This window comes from Alosa alosa, chromosome 16, assembly GCF_017589495.1.
Source record: "Alosa alosa isolate M-15738 ecotype Scorff River chromosome 16, AALO_Geno_1.1, whole genome shotgun sequence".
Lineage (NCBI taxonomy): Eukaryota > Metazoa > Chordata > Actinopteri > Clupeiformes > Clupeidae > Alosa > Alosa alosa.
This window is the reverse complement of record NC_063204.1, coordinates 5,572,497-5,584,996: the sequence shown is the minus strand read 5'-3', so window position 1 is coordinate 5,584,996 and position 12,500 is coordinate 5,572,497.

Genomic DNA, 12,500 nt, shown 5'->3' with positions numbered 1-12,500 from the left:
GTACAGAGAGGCTCTGCATCATTTTCCCCTAGTCTTGCAGAAAAGCTAGTCTCACAGTCTCTGTTAATCTCCTGTCCCTTCTTAACTCTAGAGCAGTGTTAATAATGACACCTGCGTTGTCGGTGTGCATCAAAATGAGGCGATCACAACAGTTGTTTTGACAACACTGATGCTCAATACACATGAGTAGGTTTATAGAATGCATGCTCAGGTTAATTCCATGTGAAGAGGACCTCAGATGATTCAGAATTAATGGTTAACCCACCTCAACATCACTGTAATTAATCCAACAAATCCAGTAGGACCTCTGGAGAAAATCTTACTCTGCCTTGATTTCACATGCACATCCGGTCATGGTTCCGACATGTATTTTAAGCTCTGTGTGGGTTAAGACGTGCACTCATTATGCAAGTGCATGAAGGCGCTCCATGGCTAGACCCGTTTCAGAATAATATGGGGCTGTTCTATTTTAGCCCGGCAATGTTTGAAGAGATCCTGGTTACATCCCAGAGGACGACTACCTTCACATGGGCTCATTATCATTTAGTGTGTGGGCAATTGGCATGCAAACAGATTTGGTTGGGTTCTTTTTTTTCTCTCTCTCTTTCTCTCTCCCTCAGCTCATTCCGGTAACATTTGGAAGCCATGTAGATGGATGAGTGTATGTTTGTTTGTGCGTGTGTCTGTGTGTGTGCAGTAAGTATACACACACACACACACACACACACACACACATACACACACACACACATGTACACATGTAAACACACGTGCTGTTTGCTGGCTTGCTCCACCGCCAGGCCACCTGATACAACACAAGCACCTGCCTATACACAGTTTACTCTAGCGGCTCAGGGGAAGCTCCAGCGCCATGCAAATCCCCAGGCCGAGACCGATTCAAACCAACAGCAGCAATTCCTCCCTAAAATGAGTTGCTCGTTTGCTAGAAGATTCTCGGGAGGAATATCCACCTCTGCTCCATCCCTCCATCATCAGCCCCCACCCCCACCACCAGCATCACCACCCCTACTGTCTCCTCTCCCTCCATCTAGCCTCTCCGACTCTGGTGACTTGTGCGCTTTCTCGGAGCCCTGTAATTGCACCGTCGCCTGGATGTGTCTGAGTAATATGCAAGCTCCCCCCTTTCCTGCCTCTGATTGAGATGGCAGCCTTTGTGGTACCACAAGGCCTCTAAGCTCAGGCCCGCGCAAAGCTGGCTCATTCCATGAGGGACACATTCCAAGAACCATTAAATCCCCTCCCCCTCCCCTTCATCCAGATTAATTTCTCTTTATTATGTGGAGAGGGAAAGGATTGAGAGCAGGCGGTGGACTATTATTCAAAGCTTATTAGCCCGGTGCTGAGGGGTCTCACCGAGCACCACGCTGAGAACAGCGCCATCTTGCCTGCATCCCCAAATACTTAACAGGAAGAAAATGAAAAAAGAAGAAGAGAAATTTGTTGGGGAAAAAAAGCCTTGTCATTGCAAACCACCGGGCTCTGTGCACTTCTCTCCAAGACAAAGCGCTTGTCTTCTTTCCCCGAACGAGGCCCGTGGGGAGAAGAAATGAGCAAGTTTAAGGAAACTCATGGCACCAGTCACCCAGCGTGTGCGACGGCACTCTTGCATTAAGACTCTTACGCTTATGAAAACTAGACATGGACATGAAAGAGATGGCTCGCAGCCGTTGTTTGTCTTCCTCTGACAGACCTTTCCACTAACATGCACTTACTAACTACTAACATTACAAAAGGAAACCTTACACATATTTCACTTAAATATCAAAGACTTTACATACAGACTCAATGTGTGAAGAAAAATACCAACACATTCATATGCACACATGTACATACTGTATATCATATACGTATATTCACAACAAGTGATTACACACACATAAAGACTCACACATGTACATACTGTATATCATATATATATATATATATATTCACAACAATTACACACACATGAAGACTCACACATGTGCAATACACACAATAAGGTCATTGTCCATTTTTTTCTGAGAGAACATCACACTTTTATCTGTCACGAGGAGCCATGGGCTGTCAATCAAACACACACACACACTCTTTCTCTCTCTCTCTTCCTCTCTCTTCACCTGTGACGAGAATATGTCTAGGTCTTGTGTCTGTGACAAAGCACAGCTACAGTCTTTGATGAGAAGGATTTGTGCGGACCAGGTCCCTGGCTGTTCCTCACAGGGCGCAACCAGAGTGCTGGCCACTGGCTAGATGCCTGCCCATAGCTGCCCACACTGGGTTGTGCCAGGTCACCAACTGCTGTCCTCGGGGCACAATCTAACACTGCGCTGCTCACACTAAAGTGGAGAGGCTCCAAATAGAATTACGCTATACCCACTATACTGCGTCAGAGCCAGATTCCATTTTCGTGATTTCGTGTTTTCTCCTCCATTGGTATGGTAATGCTGTGCATATAGTCAACACATGGGGTCTGCTACTGCAGTGGTGATGAGAAGCACAAGTCATTTGTTGTCCTGGGCAGTCCAGAGTCAGAGGCAAATGTGTATTACCATATTATACTCTAAGCATACTGTATATTTTGTAAACAAGTTACAGTATATTGTGGTTTATTTAGAAAAGGTCTCTGTTGAGCAATGCCATACAGTCCTCTGTCCTTCTATAGATTTACATTTACATTTACTGTATTCGTTTAGCTGGTGCTTTTATCCGAAGCAACTTAAAACAATGAGGAGTAACATTCAAGCTACACTGCAGAGAAGACCGTAGGTAACATTTAATACTACAACCATGAAAACTACAACCTGAGTGCAATAGTTGAAGTAGTAGTCAAAGTAGTTGAAGGAGATTGTGATAGAAGGAAATAGAAGAGGAAAGGAAGAGGGGGAACACATGGTAAAGGAGGAGAGAACAGGACTAGTAGTTTCAGTGTAAAAAAAGTGATACAAAAGAAAATGCAACAGAATGCAACATGGTGCAGAGAAGACACACACTCTACAGGTTAAAATATATGACAGTAAGAGAGCTGTGGAACAAAATAAATTGGCGAAAGTTTCTCCTTTAGTGCTTGATCAGATGTGACATCATGCGTCGCTACGTCATTTTTCATGAAAGGAAAGCCCAAGTGGAGGACAGTAGGGAGGACCTGACAGACACATGGACAGATGTCCACTGACGGCGCCATGAAGCAAACGGATGGCAGCTTGTGACCATCTTGTATTATTCAGAGGAGAGAGAGAGCGTGAGAGAGTGAGAGAATGAGAGAGAGACAGAGAGAGAGAGAGAGGGAGGGACAGAGAAAAAAAAGTGCAGGTGGGCCTTTTTAATATTTTAGTGGTTTGTAGGAGCCTTGAACATGCCTTGCATACCTAAGGAAAAAAATAGCAAAAAGGGGAGAAAAAAAGTGATTTCTGTCAAGTGCCGAACTACTGAATGCCTGCAGTGTCCAATAGGGCATCACTCACAGTCATATTTGTGATTTATTTAAGAGCCAGTGGTGTGGAGGGAGATTAAACTCCTTGGGATGCCTCAATATCCCCAATCGCTCTCATGAAGATCCTGGCTGCACAAACAACTCACTAACCAAGGACAGAGTCTTCCCAGGAGTAGCTGCTGCTGAGATCCACACTCTTAGTGCAGCGCCGATTTGCAGTGACGCATGACACAGGGGATGGAGGTATCTGTGTGTGTGTTTGTGTGTGTGTGTCTTTGTGTGTGTGTGTGTTTGTTGTCATTTGAGGGATTTGGAAAAAGAAATAAAAGCTACATTCTCCTCCTCATGCTATGGTGGATGTCAATGAACAAATAAAACTTCACAGTTCAGTTAGAAATTGTTGTTCATGAATAAACATTTTGAGAAAGTGAGGAGGTACCACCCCCATTCACTCCGATGGCTGAAGCTAGCCCAGCTAATTCAGCCATCAGTAGGCTGCTGCCCTCATTAAAAATGGCATCCAACATGCTCACTTCTGGTCACATTTTCACAAACAAGCCAATTAGATGCCACATTATGGATGGTCACAAATATTTTTTTTTCACAAAAGTTGTCCACTGGCTGATCCTCCTAGAAGGAAATTGCCAGCTCATCCACCAACCAATCCACAGAGAAAACATACTTTAGTGTCGGCCAGCAATGTGGGACCTAATTGGCTTGTTCAGGTGAGGATAAAACTTAAAAATAAAACTCAAAAATAACTCCAAAATAAAGTTCAGTCAGGTAGTAGAAATGTAGAGACCGCACTCAGGGGCTGAGATATATTCAAAACTGTTTTCAAAGTGCCAAGACAGCATTACAGGCCATGAAAAACCAAAATAGACAAACATTTCGGGCCTAGCTCATCATCAGTGTCTCAATTTTATTAAAAAACACTATGTTTTATTTTTTTAATTCAGAGGTACTGCATTGTTTCCAACTTATTTCACAATTCCCTATACAACCACCTAGGCTAAACTGCCAAACAGCCCAATAGTTGTCAGACTGATGTCGAGAATGCTTCAGATGGCTATAAGTTGTCAGAAAGGTCATTTTCTCTCCAATAATACTCACGGTTCAAGTTGAGTCCGGGTTGAAATATAGTATTGGGCGCATAGACCTGTGTATCACTGTTGGCCATGCTAAATACAAATAGATGTGCTTTTTATGTGAAACTGGTATTACATTAAATCCATGCTCATTAGCCCATGTTATCTGTACATTTATATACAGGACCAGATGAGGACTAAAATGAACTAACTCTAATCCCAGGGAACCTTGTGAGGAGGTGACAGAACAGGCCATCTGTTTCTTTGTTCCTTAATGCTACAGCACATAGGTGTCAAAAACACAACTAAATAGAACCGAAAGCTTTTTTTTTAAATGGTTGGATTCTCACTGATATTTGTCCTCCATGTATAACAGGCCAATCATGCTTTTTGACATTTGGTCATGTATGAAATCAGGTTTTTCATATTCTCTTGTACAATTAATCAATTTCTTAATTTAATTTCAATTCAGGGCATTTGCGAAATAAGTCAATGTATGCAATTAGACAAACAGGGTTCACCAATTACGTCCTTCGCTAATGTACTGACATGGATTATTTGAAATGGCAAGGCAGGGCAATAGTGAAATGTGAAAAAAGTGAAATGCCTAGCCTCCCACCCAGAGAGTGCAGTATTTCAGACCATTTGAACTCTTTTGAACCCTTGCATTTCATTGTCCTGCAAAGCCAGTGCTGTCATAAAGGGCTGTCAAAGATCATCATGAATGATTATTAATTACTGTTCAATACAGATCTGCTGTCATCCACAGAAGGAATGCATCATATGAATTGAATTCAAAACGGTGTGTATAAGTCAACATCAATAGCTGTCTCTATGTCATTAACAGACATATTGGTTCATGTATGTTTGTGCATGAACATATGATTATCTTTTGGAAAGAACATTTTTAGGTGATACCACTTCACTTCAATAAAACATTCAATGCACATTCATGAGGAATGATATATTATACCTTTTTAAGTGTTATTTTTTTCAACAGTTTGACAGGCACAGGGCCTCCAAACTCATCCCACTCTAATTTCCTTTGAATCCCCTCTGGTCTCTCATTAATTGAGTGAAATGCCAAAGCGGGTTGCCAGCCACTTCCTAAAAAGCCCCAAAAGTACAAATTGATAGAGACCCTCTTGTATATTTCCTGGTTAACATGCATGGAATATGTAGCACATACCTAATATCCCTTATATACAAACACATGCCACGGCCATGCAGGGAGACAGAGAGAAGGACAGAGTGAGAGAGAGAGAGAGAGAGAGAGAGAGAGAGAGAGTACAGAAAATTGCCATTCTTTTGTTTTTAGAGAGCAACTCTCCCCAGTCCTTTTTTCTTTTTATGGACCAACTTCAAATCTGACACACCAAAGCTTCTCATCACACACTTCTCAGGTGTAGTCAGCTCTGGAGAAGTGAGTGAGGAGGGGGGTGGGGGTGCAAATTCAGAATGGAGTGCTTCTTAGTCTGGAAACCATTGATTTTATTTCTCTGAAGCTCAAGGTCAGGTATGAGGAGAAACTTCAAGGGCTGCCGTTTTATTTTTTCCCACTTGGACTGAATTTCTCTGCCTGTTTGAGAAGGTTGAAAATGCTGTTAGTGTTTGTGAGGGCTGCGAGTGTGCGTGTCTAACAAATAGACAGATTGGATAGGGGCAAGAATAAGTATACATCGCACTCACTGCCACATTATCTGGGGCTATAGACAACATCATTAGCTTGCATGCTTTGCTGCCTAATTGCCACAACTGTGCTTGTGAGCATAGCTATTTCTTACAGTAAGAAAGCAGCTGTTTTCTCACATTACCTCACTCTGAAGGGAGAGAAAGAGAGAGAGACAGAGAGAAAAGCAATGAAACCCGACGGTTAATTTCTCACGGTTTCGATAACCAAAATAATGCTGGCTCCCTGGGCTGTTTGCGGCAAATTGCCCGAGTTCAAGAATGTCAGTGCATTTAGAACACTGGTGCCTGTAAACAAGTAATGGGCCTAATCATGCCCCATGACAGTTCTCCTAAATTAATTGTTTCCCCTCGAATGCCTTAATGCTTGCCCAAGGTATGCTAGTGGAATATGAATGGATGCCCCTTGTCATTAAATCACAGGGGAGTGGAGGAACTGCTGGGATTCATTCATTTTCTCAACAAGATGCATGATTAAGTTATCCAGTCGAGCTGTTTTGTTATGGCTGTTATTATCTCTCCTTCCAGCGTGTTTTAGCCATTCGGTTTGTCGCAACTTCCTTCCCTGTGTACTCGGTGCCTCTGCTGTAGTCTGGGGGCATGCTGTGTTTGACTTCAGCCTAACGTATAGGTGGTGTAAAAAAGTCATGATCATTTTCTCTCTGAGCTCCCCCTAAGCCCCCTAGCCTAGGTGATTTTAGCTCATCCCATTAACACCTCCCATTCAGCTATTTCCCTGTAGCACGAAACACCAAGGAGCAAGATTTTTGATGAGAACTCGCCATGCCAGACACGAAACCACTGCACCCAAGTGGCAGCTTGATGTGAGTTTGTTAGATGTCATTTTACTTTACCTTTGCCTTGGTGCTTTTGGTATCAGCCGAACAGAAATGCTCACAATTAATGTGGCTTTCAGTCATGACAATACCAGCTGTTTAGGCAGGACTGTTTCACATACAAAATAGCACAATAGTAACCACTTATGAATGACTATATGCCTAAGTTGACTTCCTGTCAGAGTTTACGCCCACGTAATTGGTAAAAATCTCTTCTGGAACTGTGTGGAGTTTCTCTTCCTGAAGAATGCAGTATCTCTTTAGAATGGCCCTGAATGCAGTATCTCTTTAGAATGGCCCTGCCATGATTTCTGGGCTGCTGGATCACAAATGTAGGAACTGCCAGCTGAGGTAAGACCTTGCATCATCAACACCTTCTCCCTTTGACATTACAATCTTTGAGCTATCATCCATCACCACAGAGTTTCACTCACCCATGAGAATCTTTTGAGAATCCTATATGAGGTGATTTCATAATCCAATTGGCTCTAGGTTTAGAGTGATTGTCGGTACCCAATCTGTGCTGCCTACACGATTCATTCTACGCATGCGCGGAAATGCTCCGTCAGAAAGCATCCATTCCTCTGCCTAACCTGTACTAGTGATGAGACAACCGACTCTTTTACGCAAGTCGGTTTAACCGGACGGTCGTTGGTTGGCCTACCGAGTTAATAGATTTGGTCACCGGTTCGCGCGCCCGGGGGGGGTATATATCGTGCGTTACTTCCCCCGCCATAGTCGCTCCAAGAGATGTAGCCTCAAGCTGCAAATGTCCTGCTCTCCATGTCTCTGAAATTAGCTGACATACACACTCATATTGACCGATACTAGACTCACTGGCCACAGTTACATTCGGCCTTGTTCAGTAGTCAGTGCGCGGCCTCCTCGTGAGCCTACCTACCAATAGCCATTCACTTCTAACATTTAACTAACTACCAAGATAACATAGCCTATGTCATATAATATCTCCCCCTTTGTAATTAAGTATAAGTATATATACTCTTTTGATCCCGTGAGGGAAATTTGGTCTCTGCATTTATCCCAATCCGTGAATTAGTGAAACACACAGCACACAGCACACAGCACACAGTGAACACACAGTGAGGTGAAGGACACACTAATCCCAGCGCAGTGAGCTGCCTGCATCAACAGCGGCGCTCGGGGAGCAGTGAGGGGTTAGGTGCCTTGCTCAAGGGCACTTAAGCCGTGCCTGCTGGTCAGGGTTCGAACCGGCAACCCTCCGGTTACAGGTCCGAAGTGCTAACCAGTAGGCCACGGCTTAAGTGCCCTTGAGCCGTGCCTGCTGGTCAGGGTTCGAACCGGCAACCCTCCGGTTACAGGTCCGAAGTGCTAACCAGTAGGCCACGGCTGCCCTAAATTTAGCCTATGAATTTCCATGAACAATTCTAAGATGCACGAAACATAAAGGCTTTTGGGATCAGTTGATAACTCAACTTACCGAGAACTTAGACACCCGTTTGATTACTCATGCATTAGCACGGTTACGGTCTCGTACAGTAACCTGGTGCACAGTCTCCTCATGACAGCCTACATACCAACAAACATTTCATGTAACATAACTACCAAGATAACATGACGTTTATTTGTATTTTACAGTATATCCATCGGTAATGTAGCCTATGAATTTCTATGTAGGCTACACAATCACCTAAGATGCACGATCGGTTGGTAACGCAAACTTGCACTAACACCCGTTTGATTAGACTCATAGGCTACCCTCGGTTACGGTCTCGTTCAGTACCCAGATAGCAATTTTCTTTGGGCCAGATCCTCATAAAAGCCTTTAGATCCGCCTGTAGCGGACATACGGTATCTGACTGTGGGGGTTTCAGCTCTGCTAGCAATGCTGTTTTATCACCGGTTCACAGTTTTGTCCCAGGTCCGATTTCCGCAACTCAACTGGAAGTCAGGAGATGCGTTTAAAATACAAAACGCTGATTTAGCCCAGTCTTTTACTGCCTATGGCGAAAATCTTAATGTGATTAAAAACTTTATTGATGAATATTGGTACTTGTATCAACAAGGATTGTGGTTTATACATCACACAAACTTAGTCAGGGCCAATACACTATCAAATAGACCACTGTAAATGTTAGTTTAAACACTCAAACTACTCAGGTAGCCGACAGGCTAACCTTTAGCATTTCCAACATTGTATGTCATTACATAATGAAGCTAACATTAGCCTACATGCTGCAACACAGGTATGAAATATATTATGTTTTAGTGAATGTCCAAAGGGGTGAAAGCCACTTTAAATCGGGTCACATTATTGACTGTTGTGTGTCCAAGAGTCAGCTTGTGGGTTTTGTAAGGGCCAGCATGAGGGACAAGACCTACAAAGTTGTGGTGAGTTAAGCAGGGAGATTGGTAACATGCTGCTAGATAACATTAGCTAGGCTACTGTAGCCTTCATACTGTATGATTCATATCAATCATTAACCTAGGAATACTTCTTCGTGCATTTAATGAACATTTTGTGTAATAATTCACGGCAAATTAATAAACTGAATATGGTGGTCCAAAAGCAGACCATGCACCGGTCCATGCATCAGTCCGACTGAGCAGTACAGCATTGGATGACAGTCAGGTACAAAGCACTGCACCATGTTGCTAACGTTAACGTTAACCGCTTTCACACACACACGATATAAAATACACAATGATAAATATAAAATTCAATATCAAAACACTATTATTTACATGATTACTCCTGAAATAACTTCGATTAACTGCACATTCACTATATAAAAATCACTGTTTGGAGGAAAGGGTTCGCGTGGTGTCGCTGGTGTTCAAATGGCAATATTCACGCCATTTCATCCTTGTTATATTATTCAGTGAGACGTGGTGGTTTATGGGATGAGTAGTTCCTTCGCTCGGAAATGAAAATATGTACACAGTCTTGTACCTTTTTTTTGGATTTTCTCTTCGTTTTTACACTCGAAATGATATGTTGTATGCTTATGAGTTATGCCGTTGCTGGTTAGTCTAAGACGTGCTGTAAAACTCTTTAGATACGGATTTTTCCAAAATGTCAAAGGGGCAAATGAATGGGAATCTTACTTCCGGCACCTAACCGCATTTTGGCTGTGGGCGGGACTGTGCAGCTCTATGTGAAAACAAATGATGTTAGGAACACTGAGTCGGTTTATTGACGTTTGGCACTCGATTCTCCCGGCTCAGTGACACAAACCGGTTTAATTAACCGACACATCGGTCAGTTCGTCAACACTAACTTGTACCACGCAAGTGTTAAATCATTTGACGGTCAAGTAAACAAGCGGAACAAAAACGAGGTTGTTATATGAGGAAGAAGTCGAACGGGAATATATTTGCTGTTTACATCGACTTCGTCAATGCAGTACTGACAAACGATCCAGCCCGCAACATTTGTAACGTTTGTGTGAATTTGAACGAGTGAACAGAACAAGAGCAAGTAGCCTATTCTCACAGGCTGATTTTCCTGCCAACACTGCAGGCCATTTGCAATTCAATCTTTTCCTTTTCCTGTTAAAATAACCATACACCACAACGTCTTTGTCTTAAGCGTCTTGCTAAGCGGCACGTCTAAGCAAATAAAGTGACACAGGCGCAAGCATGGAACAGATCGGGCAGTGTCGTAAATCGCCGTAAAACAAGGTTATCATCTGCACATGCGCATGAACAGATCAGATCCGTCAGCGGCACGGATAGGATACTGACAGTGGTATTCCCTTGAATTGTCATTTAATGCATGGATTTGTGCACGCAAAGTATGTGCTTGTACAGGAAATGGAAAATTTACAATGTGACTGATTAAAAAATCTCAATATATTCAATCTTGCATCGAAAGATACATGCGATCCACAAGATACATCCAGCAATACCTAACTACCTACAAAGCAACACATTTCTAATTGGTTGTCTTCAGCATCTTTCAGTGAATAGACATTATTAAATGAGTAGGTTCAACGGAAACTCCACAGATGAATATCTTTATTTGGTGATTTAAACAAAACATTGATTGTGAAACATAAGCATTATGTAAACAGTTGAACTTCTCCTCCAATCATTTTCCTTCACTAAAGCTGGGTATTCTATCTAAGTACATGGATTAGTGACAATCCTGCAAAGTAAACTTAGGGTAAGTGGTAAAGCTCATAAACGTCAAGTATATTTACATGTTGGCCAACAGGTTCATCATGAATGATCATCCAATTGTAAGTCAGCTTTTACAATAAATTAGGTATCTTTCTGCACCATTAACAACTGCATTTGCAGTAGGTTAGGCAACTAAATCCCCCGGAATAAATGGTTCTGATGGTTATTTGATCAGGTGTTGAGTTGTGGATATGGTTGCATTACAGCACAGGGCTGAGTAATCGCAAGCTCAAACACATCAGGCACATGGTTTGCATCAAAGTGCCCCTCAATTAAAAAAGCAAAGGATAATCGACTGTTGCATACGCGCAGAGAACCAATCCACTTTCACCGGCGCCATTTAAACATCAAGTGCAATCCCATAGCCTTCTCACCACACAGTCCTCACCACAAAGCTTCTGAGGCACTTCAACCAGAGTGGGCCTCTTTGAATCGGAGACTCTGATTAATGACTGTTTGTGGGTTGAAAAAAAAAAAAAAGGTTTCGTTTATTAGAGTTGAGTAAAGTGGTGAAAGTGATGCTTAGGTTGGGGAATCCATTGAAGCAGGCCACTAAGGTTTCAAAGGGGGGTACAAGGCAAAGTCTTGGTGCTATAGAGTCTTTTTGCTGACTGTAGATTCCATTACATGGAAAAGACTTACTGGTGGAGGTGTGACAGGAGTGGAAGATAGAGAGAGGAGTGGAGGAAGAATTGTGCTATCAAGTAACGTTGTCATTAATAACAGAGCTAAGATATATTTGAGAAAAATAAATGTAGGCATTTCTGATGTGGTCAGCAGGTCTCTCTCTCTCTCTCTCTCTCTCTCTGTCTTTCTCTCCCTTCATTTCCTCCGTGGCTGTCATATTTGCAGTTTGTCCTTAGTAATTTAATCTAATTGCAGTGTAATGTTACTGATCCAGGGATGTGGAGTGTGCATGGTCTTCGGGGAAGAGGATGTAATTATTGAATTGATTAATGGCACCCGTCTGCCTACGGGTTTTCCCCCCAGACACTTGCTTCTCTGACACAGATTGTTACAGTCTGTCTTATAGGTGGGCTGTGTGGACATCAGGGCTTTAAACCAGATTTTTTTGTCAATTGGTTCGTTCTGAACAGAAACAGTATTTTAACGTTTCCGTTTTGGTTCCCACCCTAAAATTGACGTTCCCGAACCGGTTAGAACAAAAAAATATTGTTCCAAAACCGGTTAATTACGTTCCATGTCAGCTGTCGGAAAAAAATATACGTATGCTTTCAAAACAGCTATTAATAGTCACAATATTGTCTTTTAGACTCTATCCTACAGCAA